Below are 23234 nucleotides of genomic sequence, written 5' to 3' on the forward strand. Positions count from 1 at the left end.
TGAAGAAACTCATTGGTAGCTTGATGGGGATGGCATTGAATCTATAAATAACCTTGGGCAGTATGGCCATTTTCACGATATTGATTCTTCCTATCCATGAGTATGGTATGTTCTTCCATTTGTTTTTGTCCTCTTTTATTTCACTGAGCAGTGGTTTGTAGTTCTCCTTGAAGAGGTCCTTTACATCCCTTGTAAGTTGGATTCCTAGGTATTTTATTCTCTTTGAAGCAATTGTGAATGGAAGTTCATTCATGATTGAATGAACTTCCATCTTTTTGTTCTTTTAAAAAACAAAACCAAACATTTGCCAGCCTTGTCCTAACCAAACTTCTGAAACACTGGACACAGATACCCTCACAATTGTTCACCCCAGTCATCCTGGGTCTTAAACATCCATGCAGCACCCAGAAGGCTACAAAAGGCAAGGCCCATTTGGATGGTACAGAGCCCAGGACAGAGGACAGGAAACAGACAGCTGTGAAGACCATGCCTGGAGTACTTGACTCCTCCCAAGATGGCCAAGAAGCAGAGTTAGGCCAGGGAGTATGGGGCCATACTGGGCTTGGCCCTTCCCTGTGGTTGACTGGCAGCCCAGGTGCTGTAGAAACACACGTCCCAGACTTCACCATAGCCTCCTTCCCAAACCCCAGAATCCAGAGGCTCAAAACTAAATACATAGGTTCACAAGATGTACACAAGGCTTTATGGGAGCCTAGCAGTCATGCCCCCTAGTTTCAACCTACCAATATGTCAGGCAAGTATCAAAAATATCAAAGAAACAAAAAAGTTAAAAGTTAAATGTGGGTTTTCCTTCTCTTTTTTTCCCCCCATGACTCATACATATTTTAGCAATTCATATTTACTGTGCATTCTACTCTGAGGTTGGATTTAAAGTGTTATGACCTTAAACACCTAGCAGAGGTAACATACCTGTTTCATCAGCAAACATATGCAAAAATGTCTATATTATATTTAATGACATAAATATACAGAAAGAAGCAGATCTTACAGCTTTCACTTTAAGCCACATGCCAGGTCCAATAATTCAAGACTCACTAGTTGAATTTGGCTGGACAAGTTAAGGTTACCTACTCAGATGCTACAGCTTTTTACCAATTTGTATGGAGAAGGCTTCTGAGACTTTTCATGTGACCAGTTTCTAAACATTTCTTTCTTTCTGATGACAGTCATCTCCCTGAATTTTGTATTTCCGGAAGATAAATATCAAGTTCTAGAGAAGTCAGCATAGGAAATTTACATTTCAAAGGCACACAGAAAGAATGTAAGTTTTTTCATGCAGTTTCAGGAATGTTCACCTATTATCAGCGATCAATCTTATGAAGGATGTGGACTAGATTTTAGGCTGGTAACTGAGGACAAATCTAGTGTATGAATGTCTTCAAAGCCCTGTGTGAGTGGTACAAAAAAGTACATAAATTAGCCTAGGCAAAAATTCAGGAGTCTATTCAAAATAACCAGCTGATCCCATTATTACACTGGGTTTTGGGTCTCTTAGAGCTGAGATAAAAGCCTAAGAAGACAACACCCCAGAGTTGGGTCAGACCACATTTTCACAATGTATTTCATTGCATGGACATTTTCTTGAGGCCAGTGTGTAACCTAATGTCAACCAGCCCATTTTGTGTCCAGCTTATCCTAACACAGGAGTCTCTGTCTTTATGTGCATGTGTGTGGTAAGCACTCTAGTAGCTTTCAAGTGCGCAAACGATGCACACCATCAAATTGTGGCTTTGGCTCTGAAATTCCTTTGACCAACTTAGCCAGTGATTTTCCCATTTCTGTCTGACCCAGTCAAACACCTGAGGCTTCCCTTATGTAAGGGCACAAGAAAAAGGAATTAAGAGGATGGAAACAAGATATAATACCTGTGAATTTGGAAAACTGGAGTTCACATCCCCTACAGCAAAAACCACTTATGGCAACCGCTCTCTGTTGTAACGAAAACTGCAGCTCTTCCCAGTAACTGGTCAACCACCATGTATCCAAAAGTCAGGTACCTTCTCACAGCACAAACTAACCCTTTGTACCCCAAATGCCAAAGATATCAAGGAGCTCAATGCCAAAGAGAGCAGAGCTCCAGATGTGAGAAGGACTAACTCATGACTCTTAGGGAAGACATAGGACCACATGAGGAAGACAGAGGACCACAAAAAGGAGGTCTGGGGCACCTTTCCTATGTTTTTCAAGGGGTCTCAGAGTCTTTAGAAGTCTTCTTCCGGTACCTACATATGGTTGCCAGAATGCTGATGTTTTCTCTTAGTAATTTTTAATCTGCTGACCAACAAATGGAGGAGGGAAGGAGTTGAAGGCCCACTCAAGGAAACCGAATGGAAGATAGACGGTGGCACAAGGAGGATACAGGAGCAGAAGAAATGGAAAGAAGAGGCTTAGAGGAGCCAATCTGGGGAGATCTTAAGTTCACCAAAAAGATCAATAAAGTTCCACATTGTCCTCAACAAAAATCACACCAATAAGGAAGGATGTAAACAGAAAAACAGAACATGCAGTTAGCAGGGGTTTGAGAAGAGGAGTTTCAGTTAACTGAGAAGTTCCCATGGGAGAAGCAAGATCCAATAGAGAAACTCAGACACCTTAGAGAAAGCCTGAATATCAGCTTCCACTTAAATTGACTTTTCACCATAAAGCTCTTTTAAAAAATCCTTTCAAATCTCTTATTATCAGATTTCAGCCAGGACAAACAACAAATAATTCTGATTTTTTTTTCTTTTTCCTTTTAAACCAAAGGAAGGTATCCATCAAGTAACTCAGAACCAAAACCAGTAAGTCTTTTATGACTCAACCAGTGATAAGAGAGATGTCCTCAAAAGAGGGTACAAAAAGTTACAGTCCTGCAAAGATTCAGAGCCACTCCCAAAGTAGTCAAAAGAACAAAAGACCTTTGCTGCCACAGGACCAAGCAATGATGGTTGAGATGACACAAGCCCCTTTGAACTGGGACTTCTTATAAGAAAAAAAAAAAAATCCCCTGAGAGCTGGCACAATGAAACAGAGAGCATTCAGGGTTCCAGCCTCATCCCCTGGCTGCCTGACACAAGCCAACACTTACACTCTCTGGCTGACCGAGACCAGGGAGGATATTCTCAAAAGTTCTAGGGCCAAACTCTCAGGATGTAGAGACAAACAGGAAAGACAGAGATAACTGTCCCTGGGAGGGAAAGGATCCATAACAAATAGGTACCCCAAGGCTAAATTTACACAAGAGTCACAATCCGAACAAATGATTTTTTCCTGCTATCCTGAAGTTGGAAAGGAACAAACACAGATAAAATTTTACCATCCATTCTCAACCAGGAATTACAGACAGAGACCGGGGAAGACCTGACCTTAGTAAAAAAAATCCTCCTTTTGCCGGCTTTTTGTCAGTTATCCCAGGATCTCACCTGCAGGTTCTGGAGTGAGTTAGGTGCCTCAGCGGCTCCACATTGAACACCAGAGCTACAGGTGTAGAAAAGGCATGATACCTTTCCTATCTATCAAAAGGGTCACAACCAAGACTCCTGTAAGAAAAGGTTAACAAGAAAAGCATAACAGATTTATTTAATCAAAGTTTTATGTGACACAATAGCCTTCAGAAATGAAGGCCCACAGACCCAAAGGAAAAACTGTCCATTTTTATGCTTACATTTGATGAAGAATAGACAGTTATACAGAAATGTGATTGGGCAAAAAGGATATGACCTAATGGTAATAGACTGAGTAGTGAAATGCAGTAAGGCCTGTCTGTTCGCATTCTTCTTGACCTCTCTGTGTAGCATTCTTTCCTCATGGGTATAGGGCAAGACCCCTTCTGAAATGAGGGTCTTGTGACATACTATTAGACAAAGTAGGTCAGAGAATTTCTTTACGGCCAGACTTACAGTGGGGAAAGGTCAGAATAATATTTCTAGCTCTTATGTCTGGCTTTTGGGGAGAGAACCATCTTGGTGAAGAGGAATGCCAGTTTCTATGGCCTGCCTTAGAGGAAAGGGGGAAGCAGGAGAAAGAGGGGCAGGAGGTCAGAAGGATCTTGTATCTGAGTTCAAAGTATTTGCTTCAGTCCAAAGTACTGAGGATGCCAAAGTGCCATACTTTGAGAAATCATTTTCTGAGCCCCAACAATCTTAATTTGAAAAGTTAATTTACAGGATTCAACCTTTTTTATATTAGAGATGCTAGCTGGGTTGAAGTTTACAACTATGAATGAAAACATAAATTTTTGTTACTGTAGAACTCTTTTTGAGGAAGTCAAGAATATTTACGAGCATGCCTTTTCTTCAGAGCTTAACTAAAGGTCTGTTAACAAATGTAATAGAGTTAGGCAGTATCTTTGAGATACGGTAGTTCAAAAGTCCCCAAAGGTTTTTCCAAAAACAGTGTCACTACCAAAAAAGTTCTATAATCACCTAAGTTTAGGAAATTCTCCCTGTTCTCTTCCCACTTTGGAGACACATATCATGACATCTAGTCCACAAAGTCCAGCAGGAGAGACCTCTTTAATTTCATAAACATATTTAACCACAAACACTTTACATCAATTATGCCTAATAATAGCCTAGAAATCAGAACTATTAATCATAATATTATTTAGGCACTGTTGATCTGATATAAAACCCTTATTTAACAGATATTTTAAAAAGTGAGAGTCACAGAAGTTAAATAGCTATCTAGTTCAGATACTCTAGACAGTTAGAGCCAAATGAACCCAATCTCCCAACTCCACCTTTCTTCCATGACTCATTCTTTACATGCCAGGGATTTAACCTAATCATCACTTTGTAATTTGCAATTCCCCCATCCAGGCTCAAATACATGTTTGTTTTTTAAGCACACACTAATATATATTTTGAGCATATCCAAAGCTTATGTATTACCCTGGCTAACTTTCTGTAAGTGCCTCCTTGTTTACAAAATTAAAAACGTTGAATCTAATAGCAAATAACCTGAGGCCTCTGTGATAAATGAGACAGGGCTTCGGGGCGTTTCAGCCAGCCTCTCCTGAGACTAGGTTTAAGACATCTCCATCTTCTATGAAGACTTAAATTGTGTTGTAGCAGCTTCAGTGAAATTACTTTTAATTCCCATTTGAGATTTTTTAGAAATAATAGAGCTTTTATGCAGGCATTTGAGGCAGAATCCTTAATGGGGTAATGCATGAGAAATGAATTCAGAAGGAAGATTTTCATGATTGGAGGAGTTATGCATCATACCTAATGTACATTCCAGGAATATTTTATTTAAAGCGAAATTAGTGAAGTATCAATCTGTGGAATTCTACAAGAAATTCATTTTATAACTCCTCCATTATTCCTGTCATCAGTAACTTCATTTTTCACATATGAGAAGTTCTCACGTAAATGTCCTGAATATCTAAACCAATGTATTTCAGTGCCCAGAATATTCTATACATCCAGGATTCACAGTATTCACTTAAAGAAGATGATTAGAGCAAATTTGTCAGTTAAAAAATAGCAGCAGTATTTAGTTGCATTTGAGGGAATGTGATCTGAAGTACCACAGCAACTTTTCTTAAGCTCCAAGTAATGCAAAGTCATGAGATGTACGGGTTCAGAGACATAGAGCTGATTGAGCAAAGATCCCAAAGAAGATTAATAGTCATCTGAAAGAAGGTAAAAGATTTCTTGTACGTTTTTATTTGACACAGTGTCACACAAAAGTGATCTATGATGTCTCCAATAACAACCACCACCACAAAATAATGGCTAACACATCTAATGCTCACTGTGTAGCAGGCACAGTTCTAAGCACTTTCTATTTATTATCACTTTCTTATTTCATTATCATAACAACTCTATGAAATAGTACTACTATTATCTCCACTTAACATCTATTGAAACTAAGACACAGAGAGTTTAAGTAATTTGCTGAAGGTCACACAGCTAGTAAGAAACACACACGGGTTGGATTTGAATCCTGAAAGTTTAGCTCCAAAATCCGCAATGTCTGAGCCTTACTAAATGCCAAGCACCATGACAGGTTGTTTCTTGCATTACCTCATTTCAATATGCTTATTTAACTTTATTTTTAGGATAAAGTCAACTGTAAAATGTTTTTCTCTTTCATTTACACATTTGTATGGCTTGTGACTACATCCTTGAATTACATTAAAGCATTATTCTTTGCATTGCATAAGTTAAAAAAACTGTTTAGTTTCTACTTCTCTAGCCTTTCTTGAGTAAGCAGCTATGGGTAGTAAAGCATACAGGAGAAAGAGATATCTCAGGATCCAGCTCACCCAATGAGGGAGCTGCAAAAGACAGCAAGGAAGGCCTTCAAGTAATGAGTTAGCATGTTGTCTAACTCTGAGCCAATGGGAATGTCCTTAGGATGTGTCCTATGCTTAATTCAAATATCTGTGGCACAGCATGGCATCCTTGAACTGGGAGAAACCTCTTTGTAGCATCACCACCAATCTTTCCTAAGTAAAGTTAGCCACTTCCACCTCAGTGAGGCTAATCTTCAAGTAATTTCTATTGTTGAGTAAAGAAGGCATTTTTGACTATTATTCAAAAGTCAAAAAATAACAGATGCTGGCAAGGTTATGGAAAAAAAAAAATACTTACACCAGTGCTGTTGGTAGCAGTATAAATTAGTTCAAGCATTGTGGAAGACAGTGTGACGATTCCTCAAAGACCTAAAGTCAGAAATACCATTCCACCCAGCAATCCCATTACTGGTTATATATCCAAAGAATATAAATTGTTCCATTATAAAAACACATCCACACATATGTTCACTGCAGCACTATTCACAATAGCAAAAACATGGATTCAACCCAAATGCCCATCAATGATAGAATGGATAAAGAAAATGTGGTACATATACAACATGGAATACTATGCAGCCATAAAAAAGAATGAGATCATGTCCTTTCCAGGGACATGGATGGAGGTGGAGGCCATTATCCTTAGAAAATGAATACAGGAACAGAAAACTAAGGATTGCCTGTTTTCACTTATAAGTGGGAGCTAAATGATGAGAACACATGGACACATAGAGGAGAAGAACGCACACTGGGGCTTATCAGGGGGTAGAGGGTAGAAGGAGGGAGAGGATCAGGAAAAATAAGTAATGGATACTAGGCTTAATACCTGGGTGATGAAATAATCTGTACAACAAACTCCCATGACACATGTTTACTTATGTAACAAACCTGCACATCCTGTACATGTACTCCTAAACTTAAAAGTAAAGTCAAAATACATGCATGGGAAAAAAAAAGTCCTGCCAATGCCTGAAACTCAACATACTCCAAATTGAATTGATCCTATCCTATTCCAAAAAGTCAACTTTATTTCAAAGTTTTCTAAATATCCCAGATTTAAATGATTCTTTGATTCCTAAACTTTTTTTTCACTCTGCATATTAACCAGTCACTGGAACCCAACATTCATTCATTTATTTTTCTTCACAACGTCTTTTAGATTATCTTTCCTTTCTGCTTTCAAGGAAAAACAGCATACTTGAAAATGCCTAGAGGCTGGGCATGGTGGCTCACACCTGTAATCCAGCACTTTGGGAGTCCAAGGTGGGCGGATCACCTGAGGCCGGGTGTTTGAGACCAGCCTGGCCAATATGGCAAAACCCCATCTCTACTAAAAATACAAATATTAGCCTGGCACTGTGGTGCATGCCTGTAGTCCCAGCTACTCAGGAGACTGAGACATGAGAATCACTTGAATCCAGGAGGCAGAGGTTGCAGTGAGCTGAGATCATGCCATTGCAATCCAGCCTGGGTGACAGAGTGAGAGAAAGGAAAGGAAAAGAAAGGATAGGAGAGGGGAGGGGAGGGGAGGGGAGGGGATGGGAGGGGAGGGGAGGGAAGGGAAGAAGAAAGCCCATACATAGGAGTTAAGGTAGGTCCTGGATTTTCCATGTACTAACTTCCAAAAAAAAAAAAAAGAATTCTCAGTAGAGGATTTCCACTTTCTTTATACTTTCACATGACTGTTGCTATACAAATGCACCAACAATTTTATTGAAAATGGATTTTTTTTTACATGTAGCATATTTATGCAATCTCTACTGTTGGATCTCTCTATTGTGTATGTTTATACTGAACCATATCTTTCAGTGACTCTGTTCTGCTTTTCAGTCATTTCATCCATTTCTCATTATTTTATTATTCTTCCCATCTCAAATCAGTAGTAGTATTTCTAGGATTTTCATAATTCAAAGAGAGTGAAAATATTCCTTTTGGTTCTCTTAATTAATTCTTCCTCAGGGAAAAAAAAAAAAAAGTTGCTTTAGTTTAAGATTTCTCCAGTCTAGTATGAAGTGAATTTCAAGAAATCTCAAGGATCTCCAATGAAAGGTGAGAACTCTTTTCTATACTTGCACTCCCACCTTGAAAATTACTTCTTAAGTAATGATTCCATCCATTAGTGATATATTATATCATGAAAACAGTGTTTATAAAAACTATGGGAAAATTCAAAAAATGTTTTTAAATACAAAAGCAGAATTCCAAAGTGTTTACACAGCAAGATGACATTAGGTAGGTAGGCAGGCAGGTAGGTAGGTAGGTAGGTAGACAGATTACATAGATAGATAGATAGATAGATAGATAGATAGATAGATAGATAGATACACACACATACACTCATACACAGAAAAAAATCAAGAAAAAACCATTAATTTAAATTTGTTGGAATAATATGACTGGTTTTCCTTTCTTATATTTTTCCTCATTTTTCAGCTTTTTTGAACGATCACATGGTACATTCAATATTAAAAAAAAAAAAAAGAACATTCACTCTGCAGAATACTTACACATCAGGCAACAAAATATCACTTTCTTCCAAAGACTGAAATTTCTCTGAATCTAGCCCTGCAGCTAAACAAACCTCCCTGACAATGTAATGTTCTGGTTTGGGAGTCTGTCTTTACAAATCCATCACATAAACATAACCAATGACAAAAACCACATGATTATCTCAATAGATGCAGAAAAGGACTTCCATAAAATTCAACAGCCCTTCGTGCTAAAAACTCCTAGTAAACTAAGTATTGATGGAACATACCATAAAATAATAAGAGCTATTTATGACAAACCCATAGCCAATATCATACTGAATGGGCAAAAGCTGGAAGCATTCCCTTTGAAAACCAGCATAAGGATGCCCTTTCTCAACACAGTATTGGAAATTCTGCCCAGGGCAATCAGGCAAGAGAAGGAAATAAAGGATATTCAAATAGGAAGAGAGGAAGTCAAATTGTCTCCGTTTGCAGATGACATGATTCTATATTTAGAAAACCCATCATCTCAGCCCAAAAACTCCTTAAGCTGATAAGCAACTCGGCAAAGTCTCAGGATACAAAATCAATGTGCAAAAATCACAAGCATCCCTATACACCAATAATAAGCAGAGAGCCAAATCGTGAGTGAACTCCAATTCACAACTGCTACAAAGAGAAAAAAATGCCTATGAATACAACTTAAAGGGATGTGAAGGACCTTTTCAAGGAGAACTACAAACCACTGCTAAAGGAAATCAGAGAGGACACAAACAAATGGAAAAATGTTCCATGCACATGGATAGGAAGAATCAATATCATGAAAATTACCATACTGCCCAAAGTAATTTATAGAGTCAATGCTATTCCCATCAAGCTTCCAATTAATTTCTTCACAGAATTAGGAAAAAACTACTTTAAATTTCATACGGAACCAAAAAAAAAGAGCCTGCATAGCCAGGACAATCCTAAGCAAAAAGAACAAAGCTGGAGACATCACACTACCTGACTTCAAACTATGCTACAAGGCTACAGTAACCAAACCAGCAGGGTACTGGTACCAAACCAGATACACAGACCAGTGGAACTGAACAGAGGCCTCAGAAATATCGCCACACATCTACAACCACCTGATCTTCAACAAGCCTGACAAAAGCAATGGAGAAAGGATTTTCTATTCAATAAATGGTGCTGGGAAAACCGGCTAGCCACAGGCAGAAAACTAAAACCGGACCCCTCTCTTACACCTTATACAAAAATTAACTCAAGATGGATTAAAGACTTAAATGTAAAACCTAAAACCATAAAAAGCCTAGAAGAAAACTTAGGCAATACCATTCAGGACATAGACATGGGCAAAGACTTCATGACTAAAACACCAAAACCAATGGCAACAAAAGCCAAAACTGACAAAAGGGATATAATTAAACTAAAGAGTTTCTGCACAGCAAAAGAAACTATCATCAGAGTGAACAGGCAACCTACAGAATGGGAGAAAATTTTTGCAATCTATCCATCTGACAAAGGGCTAATATCCAGAATCTACAAGGAACTTAGACAAATTTACAAGAAAAAAACAAACAACCCCATCAAAAAGTGGGTAAAGGATATGAACAGACAATTCTCAAAAGAAGACATTTATGTGGCCAACAAACACATGAGAAAAAGCTCATCATCACTGATCATTAGAGAAATGCAAATCAAAACCACAATGAGAGTTAGAATGGCAATCATTAAAAAGTCAGGAAACAACAGATATGGGTGAGGATGTGGAGAAATAGGAACACTTTTACACCATTGGTGGGAGTGTAAATTAGTCCAACCATTGTGGAAGACAGTGCAGCAATTCCTCAATGATCTAGAACCAGAAATACCATTTGACCTAGCAATCCCATTACTGGGTATATACCCAAAGGATTATAAATCATTCTACTATAAAGACACATGCACATGGATGTTTATTGCAGCACTACTTAAAATAGCAAAGATTTGGAACCAACTCAAATGCCCATCAATGACAGACTGGATAAAGAAAATGTGGCACATATACACCATGGAATACCATGCAGCCATAGAAAAGAATGAATTATTGTCCTTTACAGGGACATGGATGAAGCTGGAAACCATCATTCTCAGCAAACTAACACAGGAACGGAAAACCAAACACCACACATGTTCTCACTCATAAATGTGAGTTGAACTATGAGAACACATGGACACAGGGAGAGGAACATCACACACTGGGGCCTTTCAGGGGTTGGGGGTAAAAGGGAGGGAGAACATTAGGACAAATACTTAATGCATGCAAGACTTAAAACCTAGATGATGGGTTAACAGGTGCAGCAAACCACCATGGCACATGTATACCTATGAAACAAACCTGCACATTCTGCACATTTTCCCAGAACTTAAAGTAAGATTTTAAAAAACAAAATAAAGCAAAACAAATATACATAAACATAGATACACAATACAATCAGGTAGGCATATACTGAGTGATTTTTAATATAAATTAAATCACATCAACATATGTTTAAAATCCTCCAATAGCCTCTCTTTTGAATTGAAATAAGTCAAAACTCTTCACCTAGATGTACAAAGTCCAATACAATTTAGCTCCTAACTACCTCTTTGACCTCAATCCCTAATGCTTTCCATAACTTACTGTAGGGCAGCTTCTCTGGCTACATTTGTGCTTCTTTCTGCCTAATAGAGATTTTCTGATGGCCGATCCCTTCCTGTCATTAGGTATCAACTCAAACATCACCTTCCCAAGGAGGCCTCCATTGACTACACAGTCGAATCTGCCCTCCATTTCTTTTCCCCAGCACTGTTTCCATCACCTTTAAAAGCTTTTGTATGTACAAGGACAAAACACTGCTGAAAGAAATTATAGACGATATAACCAAATGGAAAACCATTCCATGTTCATGGATTGAAAGAATCAACATGTTAAAATCTCTATACTGCTTTTTTTCCTCAGAATGGTTGATTAGAGGCTTTTATCATGCCTCAGTAACTTGGAAGTAGCATAAAAATAGTGCATAACAATCAACTCTGGGGACTTTAATTCAAAAAGGAAAATGAGAATCCACAGGATTCATGAAGGATACCCGAGATCCCTGGGAGGAGAATGCTGGCGAACAGCTTCCATGACAGCATCTGGCTGACAAAAATGAGTGAAGCCCCAGTATGTGAGAGAAGCAGAGAACTTTATTCCTGAGGTGCAAAGTTGGCTCAATATATATAAATCAATAAATTCACCACACAAACAGAATTAAAGACAAAAACCATATGATCATCTCAATACAAGCAGAAAAAACATTCAATAAAATCTAACATCCGTTCATGATTTTAAAAATCCATCAAAAAACTAGGCATCAAAGGAACCTACCTTAAAATAATGAGTCATCTATAACAAACCCACACCTGAACACCTGTATGCATATAAACTAGAAAATCTAGAGGAAATTGATAAATTCCTAGAAACACAAAACCTCCCAAAATTGAATCAGGAAGAAATTGAAACCTTAAACAGAACAACATGAAGTTCCAAAACTGAATCAGTGAGAAAAAACTTACCCACCAAAAAAGCCCTGGACCAGGTGGATTCACACCTAAATTCCACCAGACATGCAAGGAAGAGCCAGTACCAATTCTACTGAAACTATTCCAAAAAATCAAAGAGGAAGACTGCTGCCTATGTCTTTCTATGAAACTAGTATCACTGTGATACCAAAACCTGTCAAAGACACAACAATAACATAAAAGTAAAACTACAGGCCAATATCCCTGATAAACATAAATGTAAAAATGCTCAACAAAATACTAGCAAACTGAATTCACCTGCACATCAAAAAGCATTTTACCATGATCACACAGGCTTCACTCCTGAGATGCAAAGTTGGTTCAATACATATAAATCAATAAATGTAATTCACCACACAAACAGAATTAAAGACAAAAACCATATGATCATCTCAATAGATGCAGAAAAAAGCATTCAATAAAATCTAATATCCCTTCATTATTTAAAAAAAATCCATCAAAAAACTAGGCATCAAAAGAACCTACCTTAAAATAACGAGTCATCTATAACAAATCCACAGCTAACATCATTCTGAACAGGGAAAAAAATTGAAGCATTTTTCTTGAGAACTGGAATCATACAATAATAGTCACTCTCACCATTCCTATTCAACATAGTGCTGGACGACCTAGCCAGAGAAATCAGGCAAGAGAAAGAAATAAAGGGCACCCAAATAGGAAAAGAAGTCAAACTCTCTTCTTACTGACGATATTGATCCTATACCTAGAATACCCTAAAGACTCTGCCAGTAGGCTCATGGAACTGATAAATGACTGACAAAGTTTCAGAATATGAAATTAACATATAAAACTTAATAGCATTTCTATAAACCAGTAATATTTGGCTCTTATCTGAGAGCCATATCAAGAATGAAACCCCTTTTACAATGGTCACCAAAAAATAAAACACCTAGGAATACTTCTAACCAAGGAGGTGAAAGATCTCTATTAGGAGAACTATAAAACATTTTTGCTGAAAGAAATAATAGATGACACAAACAAATAGAAAAAACATTCCATGCTCATGGATTGAAAGAATCAATATCATTAAAATGTCCATACTGCCCAAAGCAATCTACATTTTCAACGTGATTTCTACCAAACTACCAACACTATTTTTCACAGAACTAGAAAAAAAACTATTCTAAAATTCATATGGAACCAAAAATGAGGCTGAGTAGCCAAAGCAATCCTAAGAAAAAAGAACAAAGTTGGATACATCATATCACCCAACTTTGAACTATGCTATAAGGCTATAGCAACCAAAACAGCATGGTACTGTTACAAAAATAGACACACAAACCAAGGGAACAGAACACAGAACCCTGAAATAAAGCCACACATCTACAGTCATCTGATTCTTCACAAAGTCAACAAAAATAAGCAGGGGGAAAGGTCCTCCTATTCAATAAATGGTGCTGGAAAAACTGGCTAGCCATGTGCAAAAGATTAAAACTGGACCCCTACCTTTCACCATATACACAAATTAACCCAAGATGGATTAAAGACTTAAATGTAAGACCTCTAATTGTCAAAATCTAATTGTCAAAATTTTCAGACAACAGCCTTGACAAAGGGTTTATGGCAATATCCTCAAAAGCAATTGCAACAAAAACAAAAATTGACAATTGAGACCTAATTAAAGAGCTTCTGCAGGGCAAAAGAAAACTATCAACAGAGTGAACAGACAACCTACAAAATGGGAGAAAATATTCACAAACTATGCCTCTGACAAAGGACTAATATCTAGAATCTGTAAGGAACTTAAATCAACAAGCAAAAAGCAAATAACCCCATTAAAAAGTGGGCAAAGGACATGAACAGACACTTCTCAAAGGAATGCATACAAGTAGCCAACAAACATGAAAACAAAAATACTCAACATCACTAATCATCAGAGAAATGCAAATCAAAACCACAATAAAATACTAACTCATACCAGTCAGAATGGCTATTGTTAGAAAGTCAAAAAATAGCAGAAGTTGATCAGGCTAAGAATAAAGGGAATGCTTATACACTGTATGAATGTAAACTATTTCTGCCACTGTGGAAAACAGTTGGGACATTTCTCAAAGAACTAAAAATAGAGCTACCATTCAACCCAGCAATCCCATAATTGGGAATATACCAAAAGGAAAATAAATTGTTCGACCAAAAAGAAACCTGTGCTCATATGTTTATCATAGCACTATTCACGACAGAAAAAACATGGAATCAACCCAGGTGCCTATCAATGGTAAATCTGATAAATAAAATTTGATACATATATACCATGGGATACTATGCAGCCATAAAAAAAGAATAAAATCATGTCCTTTGCAGCAATGTGGATGCAGCTGGAAGTCATTATTCAAAGCAAATTAATGCAGAAACAGAAAACCAAATGTCATCTGTTCTCATAAAGTGGGAGTTAAATCTTGGGTACACATGTACACAAAAATGGGAACAGCAGAAACTGGGGAGGGAAGCAGAGAGGTGGGTAAAGGCTGAAAAACTTCCTATTGGTTGCTATGTTCACTATGTGGGTGATAGGATCAATCACACCCCAAACCTCGTCTTCACACAATATATTCTTGTAACAAACCTGCACATGTACCCCCGATTCTAAAATAAAAATAGAAATTTAAAAAACTGTACATAGCATTTATCACTATCAAGTCTCCTTGATTATTTCTTTAGTTGCTATTGTTTGTCTCCACTCCTAGAATGCAAAATTTGTATCACTGCATCCTTCTTAAAACAGTGTTGGATACATAACAAGAGAACAATAAATAAATATTAAAGGAATAGCAACCGAAGAAAGGGAGTGATAAGAATAGTAGTTTCCATGATACAAATGTTGGTTTTAGGATTCTCTTTAAAAACAAACATAGTTGATTTCCAGTCTTACCAACTTCATGATAACAATGCAGCTGGTGTAACTTAATATATGCAAATAAATATAAATACTTCTGGAAAAAGTCAAGAAGAAAATGTTCACAGGACAGGATGAGAATATAGAGGTTTTGCTTATCACAGAGAGTAGTAAGAAAAGTAATGGAAATTGAGTCCAATGAGAGTAATAAAAGGGTAATGACAGTAGAGAATTGGTTTCTAGTGGTGGCTGAGGTATAATAGGATTAGTCCAGAACGCCTCCTTATGGAACATGGACACTTGGTTCTATGCTTTGGTGTGCCACTCATCAGGCATCTTCTTACTCAGACAGCCCCCCAAGGAATGACTGAAATTAGGGCATTGGTGATCATCAACTAAAGGGTATCTAAATCTTTCTATGAGGTATATGAGACTGCTATATTGACTATATGGTGATCAGTTTTCTCCTATATTAAAATGAAATGCTCTAACCTGAGAAAAACAGGTTATATGAAGAACTAAAATATATATTTTTTAGTTTTCTGGATTAAATATATGTTGCCAAAGTACAAAACCATATAACAGCAAATTACAAATTTAATTATCACAAAACGACCAGCCCCTAAAATATCACCTTTTCAATATATGTTAGGTAGCCAGCAGTTCACCATTGCCATGAAAAATGGTATATCAAAGGTATTTAACATTTTGTAATTTATACTCCACATCCAGGTGACAATGACAAATTGCTCAAGTTCCCTCCTTGTTTTTGCATCATCACTACATGTTTGAAAAATCGATATATCACTTGCGGCCAAGGATTACAAAGGCAGCCCACATCCTTTCACTTTCTTTTTTCTTTCCCCATCTATCATAGCATTTCCCTCTCATTATTGCTTACCTATTCTTTCCTCTCCATCTTTACTTATTCTCTCCCTGAGACCATATTTCATCTTCTTCATGACCATCCCAATCTCTTACCTCACATTCAACAAAAACAATTCTTTACCCATCTTTATAATAGGTCAAGCTCCTAGCCATGAGGAGGTCACAGGGCCTGATTGGCACACACTGGGGTAAATGGAAAACCATCCTGGGAATCTAGGGTTTGGTAAGGAGCAAGATATCAGGGAAGAGGCATATGAGAAAGAAGATGATAGACAGGGTCTGAGCAGCACTGGACTGCAGGGTCACACAGAGGGGTCAGGTAAGCATTATCATCCTGAGGCAAAAAAACACATCAGAAATAAAGAACAAGGTTGGTGATGTCTTTCATCTTTTTATGATTGTTTCTCCCTTCTATTACAAAATATGCACTGGCCATTCATAGGATATAATAAGATAATAGATACCACTTTCCCTTTTCTCTCACAAATTCCCTTATAATCCCTGATAATTTTACTTGTTTTCAGAATGTTAGAGCCAGATAGGTAAAACAAAATTTCAGTTTGGCCACAGACTCAAAGCAAAAAATAGGACTCCTTGAAGTTCATTCGAAATAAATATAGCTTTATTTTTGCTACTATAGCAACTATAAAATCGAAATATTTATTGACATATGCAGAAAACAACATAACATTTTATTAATACGCAATTGAGATGTTATTTGCCTTTTTACATTTACTTATTAATGGGTCATTCATCATTTTAGAACATTTACATGATAGAGTAGTAATTAAAACAAAAAGAGAAATTGAATGCATCCTTTAGCTATAATAAAGGCTAATGTTTATTATGTGCTAGGTTTTCTGTTAGGCACTTGACATTTATCAATTCATTTAATCCTCACAAAACAATGTAGTGTTGGAATTATCCTCATTTTACAGATGGGGAAATGGAGGGCGATTCAGAGAAATGGAGCATATTGTTAACAAGTGATAAAGTCAGAATTGGTACCCAGACTACCAAAGAACTCACATTTGCCAAAAAGCAAAGGTGCTTTTTACACTATTCCAGCATATCTCCCTACAATGACACCAAAGGAAACCAGAATTCAACAAACATAGCCTGAGGGCCTGCTGCATGCAATGCACACAGCAGAATGTGCTGGAGATCATAAACATTTGTCAGAAACAAATGTTATCATCTAAAAGAAGAGATAAAACATGTATATAAACAGCTACAATAAAAGGCAGAAAGCCACAGTTATCAAAAATAAATTCTTTGCATGTTAAGAGAAAGGGGGTTATTTCTGGTGGAGAGCATTAAATAAAACTTTAGGAAGGAAATAGCATTTGAGTTGGACCTTAAAGTTTATAAAATTAATAGTTTTGCACCAACTACTTGCTCACTGACATTTGGAAGAAGTACCCATCTCACATTCCACAAAGAATGTACAGTCATGCATCATTTAAGGATGGGGATACATTTTGAGAAATGTGTCATTAGGTAATTTCATCATTGTATGAGCATCACTGAGTACACTTACACAAACCTAAATGGTACAGCCTACTACATACCTAGGCTACATGGTACAACCTATTGCTCCGAGGTTACAAACCTGCACAGAATGTTACTATACTGAATACTGTAGACAATTGTCTACAGTGTTAACCATTTGTATATCTAAACATGTCTAAACATGGAAAAGGTGCAGTAAAAATACATCATAATCTTATGAGCCCATCATCATATACACAGCACTTCACTGACTGAAATGTCATTATACAGTTCCTGACCACATCTCATTTAGAAATTAGTTTCTAAAAATCCACAGTGGTTCTATACCAACCTTAATCTGGTTTCTTTTTCTCAGAAATGTGTTTAAGTTAAACATCTAAAAAAAATCTCTGTGGAATTTTGAGCTTTGAGCTTAAAAGTTTGAAAACTTGCACTCTGGATTATGGTTACATGTGAAAAATACTTTTTAAATTACTGTCCACAGCATTGTTGCCTTTTTTCTAAGCTTTCGTTTTTCTGTACAGGATAAAACATTTTATCACCTGAAAATATTTCCAAATAGACCCTTATTGCCCTAATCTTTTTTGTGTTGCTATTAATATAACAGAACACTTAAGACTGGGTAATCTATTCAAAAATTAGAGACTTATTTGGCTCACAGTTGTGGAGGATGGAACATCCAAAGTCAAGGGGTCCACATCTTGTGAGGGCCTTCTTGCTGTGTTATCCCATGGTGGAAAGCATCACATGGTGAGACAGCAAGAGCAGAGGGAGCCAAACTTACATTTTATCAGGAACCCATTCCTGCAATAATAGCATTAATGCATTCATGAGGGCAGAGCCCTGGTAACCTAATCACCTCTTAATGGTTCTACCTCTTAATACTTAATAGGTAGGACATTCAAATCATAGTACATATTGATGTGGATCTTATTATCAGTATTAGGATTCTAATTTATTTATTTTGTACACCTGATGTCAGCAAACTTCAACAAAAATCCATCCTACCACTTGTTTTTATGAGATCTTATTGAAACACAGCTATGTCCATTCATTTTCATATTATCTATGGCTCATGCTACAATAGCAGAACTAAGCAATGTGACAGAGGCCATACAGCACTCGAAACCCAAAATATTTACCATCTAACCTTTTACAGAGTTGCAGACCTTTGCCATAGACCATTCATTTACTCAACAAGAATTTATTAAGAGCTTATAAGGGTAGCTGGCTGGTAGGTAGCTAACATAGGTTGCTGGCTGAAAAACTGCAGCCTCATTAAACTGTAGCAGGACAAGCCGCAGACAAAACTCCTCAGACATCGAGTTAAAGAAGGAAGAGGTTTATTCAGCCGGGAGCATCGGCAGGACTCCTGTCTCAAGAGCCGAGCTTGTCAGGTGCTCAACTTCTGTCCCTTTCAAGGGCTCACATCTCTAAGGGGGTCCCCATGAGAGGGTCGTGATCAATTGACCAAGCAGGGGTACGTGACAGGGGCTGCAAGCACTAATGGTCAGAGTGAAACAGAACAGAATGGGAGGTTTCACAATGTCTTTCCATACAATGTCTGGAATCTATAGATAACATCAGTTGCTAGGTCAGGGGTCGAATTTTAACTACCAGGCTTAAGTCAGGCAGGCCCAGGCCTGGTTTCAAGTCTGGTTCCTAGGTGCCGGGCTACCTGCCTTTAGTTTCGCTTCTCTTTCCTTTTCTGAGTATAAAATAATATAAGAGGGTCTCTCTCATCCCTCAAAACTAAGTTAGAAGTTAATTCATACTGAATTGTATTCTTCAATATAATTGATCATCACATATGAGAAAAAAATTTGAACAACTTTTCCTGTGGAAAAAATGTACTAAGTGACTTGGAATATAATACTACCAGGAGGTATTCTACTAGTACTACTTACACTACTGGGTAACACTTATTGAGCATTTGCTGCGAGCTCAACACTATTATAAACACTTAATATAAATAGTATATGCCATTATTCCTCACTACACCTCTAGGATGTAAGTGCTGTTACTATCCTCACTTTACAAATGGTGAAATTAAGACTCAAACCAATTAATTTCTGAGGTCACACAGCTTATATTTGTTAAAGCTGGGACTGTATAGAAGATGCTTTCATTCCTGGAGATATTAAAATAAGAGAGTGGATAACTTATTAAAAAGGTAAAATGGTATACCTTTTTAAGGGGAGCAAAATATAAATAACTATCGTTTATTGAGAGCCTCATATGGTTCTGGCATTATGCTATATGCTTTAAAAACATTCTCTAATTTTTATACCAATCCTTCACGGTAGGTATAAGTTCCCTCTTTTACAGGCAATGAAAAAATAATAGGTTATATCACTGACAAAAGGTACATACGTTGTAAGTTGCAAAACTAAGGTTAAAATTTAGATCTACCTGTCTTGTTCTATAATACATGCTAAATTCCATTTTTTAAAAAATCCTAGGTGTATTTTTCTAATTCATGAAACTGAACTGTACTTACAAATGAAAGCAACAGATGTTCAGCAGCTGAACAATGAAATATCAGATAGGACAAGAAATGAAAATATAACCTACACAACTAAAATAGCAGAGAAAAATACAGAAATATGAAGCATACTTTTATATGTAAATACAGAATTTGTTTCTAATGGTAGCTAGGATTCCAATCAGAATAAGCTACAATAGAAATTGCTGAAGACACTAAAATAATTTGAAACCTCATTAATCCATTCTCTAATACAAGCATTGATGCATTCACACTTATCAGATATCTCTGTTGTAATCAGTTATCCCTGTTTCCATGGGAGAAGGGGACTGGTCAACCCATTTCCATATTTTTGCTGAAGAAACATCTAAAGATGTGAACAATACCCTTCTCTTAGATATGATTGAATAATAAAGAAAAAGAAAAAGAGGGGACTCTGGGCTTTAGGACCAAAGAGACCTGAGGTGAAATATTCACCTCTGCTACTTTATAACTGTGTCACCACAACAAGCTAATTGACTTCTCTGCAACTGAGTTTTCTCATTTAAAAGGATGTTTATGAGAGATGCTGTAGAACAGCATCAGGCATGCCCTCTTAAAACACATCTAACGGAATTATTATTCTTTCAGTTGTAATCACTTTTCTCAAGGAAGATCTTTAAGAGAAAATATTTTCTCACTTATTCCCTTTCCCAGTGGGGAGTAACAGGAGCCAGACTCACTGTGTGATGCCCTGCGTTGCCTTGGGACTCTACAGCATGTCCTTACCAGCAAAAAGGCTCTCACCAGCTCTGGCCCCTTGACCTTTGATATGGTTTGGCTGTGCCTCCACCCAAATCTCATCTTGAATTGTAGCTCCCATAATTCCCATGTGTCATGGGAGGGACCCACTGGGAGGTAATTGAATCATGGGAGCTGGTCTTTCCCATGCTGTTCTCATGATAGTGAATAAGTCTCAAGAAATCTGATGGTTTTATAAAGGGGAGTTCCCCTGTACATGCTCTTTTGCCTCATGTCTCACGTAAGACATGACTTTGCTCCTCATTTGCCCTTCACCTTGATTGTGAAGCCTCCCCAGCCATGTGGAACTGTGAGTCAATTAAACCTCTTTCCTTTATAAATTACCCAGTCTCGGGTATGTCTTTATTAGCAGCACGGGAACAGATTTATCCAACCTTGGACTTCTCAGCCTCCAGAACCATAAAATACAAATTTATTTTCTTCATAAGTTCCCCAGTTTCAGGTATTCTGTTATAGGTAACAGAAAATGAACTAATATAGAAAATTGTTCCCGAGAAGTGGAGTGTTGCTGATAATGAATAACTAGAATTGTGGAAGCAGCTTTGGAACTAGGTAGTGGGCAGAAGCTGGAAGAATTTGGAGGAGCAGGCTAGAAAAAGCCTAGATTCTGGTGAGGGCTTAGAAGACAAGACAACTAGGGAAAGTTTGGAACTCCTTAGAGATTGGTTAAGTACTCATGACCAGAGTGCTGATAGAAATATGCACAGTAAAGGCCATTTTGATGAAGTTTCAAATGTAACTGAGGAACAAGGGATTGGAAACCAGAGCAAAGGTCATTCTTGTCATAAATGGGCAAAGAACTTGGCTGAACTATGTTCATGCTGAGGGCTTTAGGGAAGGCAGAACTCAACAGTGATGAACTAGAGTATGTGGCAGAAGAAATTTCTAAGCAAAACATAAAAGGAGCTGCATGGTTACTTTTGGCTGCTTACACTGAGAATTGAAAGCAAATAATAATTTAAATAAAGAATTTATAATCAAGAGAGAAGGAAAATGGAAAGATTTGGAAAACGCTCAGCCTAACCACACAAAGAATGAAAAAATGTGTTCAGGAGAGGAAACCAAGAGTGTAGCCCAGTGACCACTTGCAAAAGAGATTACTACACACAGAAGGGAGCCAGGGGCTATTCCTCAAGAAAATGAAAGAAAGACCCTGAAAGCATTTCAGAAATCTTCAAGGCTCTCCCATCACAGGCTCAAAGGCTGAGGAGAGTAGAGTGGTTTCACGGAACAGGCCTGGGGTGCACTCCACAGGCTCATTGCCCAGGGCCAACTTGTGACTTTGCTCCCCACACCCCTGCTCGGTGCTCCATGGATGCCCAGGCATGGCTCAAGTGGCCCCAGGTGCAGATCATGTCACAGTTCCTGATGGTGTAAGTCATAAACTGTAGCAACATCCACATAATGCTAATTCTGTAGGCTTGCAGAAAACAAGAGCTGTGGAGGCTTGGCAGCCTCCACCCAGATTTCAAAGAATGTCATCAAAAGCCTGGGGGCTCAGGCAGAGACTTGTTACAGGAAAGGAGTGAGCACAGAGAGCCCCCACTAGAGCAAGAAAAAGGGGAAATGTGGGGTCGGAGCTGCTGCACAGAATCCCCGCTGCATAGGGCAGTGCCTAATGGAGCCATAGGAGCAAAACCACCACCAAAATGCCAGAACTAAATAGCTGCCAGCATACAATCCCAGTCGGGGAGAGCTGAAGCATGGCTAAGTCCAGGAGGGCTTTTCAAGGCCTTGGGGACTTAACACTCACATCGGTTTTTGCAGAATGCTAGTCATGGAGTCAGAGGAGATTATTCCTCACCCTTAAGAGTTAATGTCCGCCCTCTTGGGTTTCAGACTTTTTTGGAGCCTGTTACTCCTTTCTTTTGGCTTGTGTCTTCCTTTTCTAACGGAAATGTCTACCATATGCCTGTATAACACCACTGTATCTTGCATGTAGATAGCTTATTCTGATATCATAAGACTATGAATTTTGGACATTTGGGTTGGTGCTGGAACAAGTTAAGAATTTGGGGCTACGATGTGGAAGAAATGGATTTTTATGTGAGAAGGACATGCGTTTTGGAGGGCCAGAAGCAAAATACTATGGTTTGAATATTTTCCCATTTCAAAACTCGTGTTGAAATTTAATCTCCAATGTGGCAGTATTGAGAGAAGAGGCATTTAAGAGGTGTTCGATCATGAGAGCAGAGCCCTCATGAATGGATTAATACATTCATCAATTAATAGATGAATTAGTTAATAGATTAATGGGCTATCATGGGAGTGGGACTGATGGCTTTATAAGAAGAGGAAGAGAGACCTGAGAGAGCACATTTAGCCCCCTCA

General features: G+C 37.8%; 1 protein-coding gene across 7 annotated transcripts in view; it reads right to left on the reverse strand.

Moving 5' to 3' along the window:
• The window catches only part of ANKS1B (ankyrin repeat and sterile alpha motif domain containing 1B), a 1261968-nt gene that overhangs the window by 882451 nt on the left and 356283 nt on the right, over positions 1 to 23234 (reverse strand). The gene's annotated exons all lie outside the window — the stretch shown is intronic.

The sequence above is a fragment of the Theropithecus gelada genome, chromosome 11 (genome assembly GCF_003255815.1).
Source record: "Theropithecus gelada isolate Dixy chromosome 11, Tgel_1.0, whole genome shotgun sequence".
Classification (NCBI taxonomy): Eukaryota; Metazoa; Chordata; class Mammalia; order Primates; family Cercopithecidae; genus Theropithecus; species Theropithecus gelada.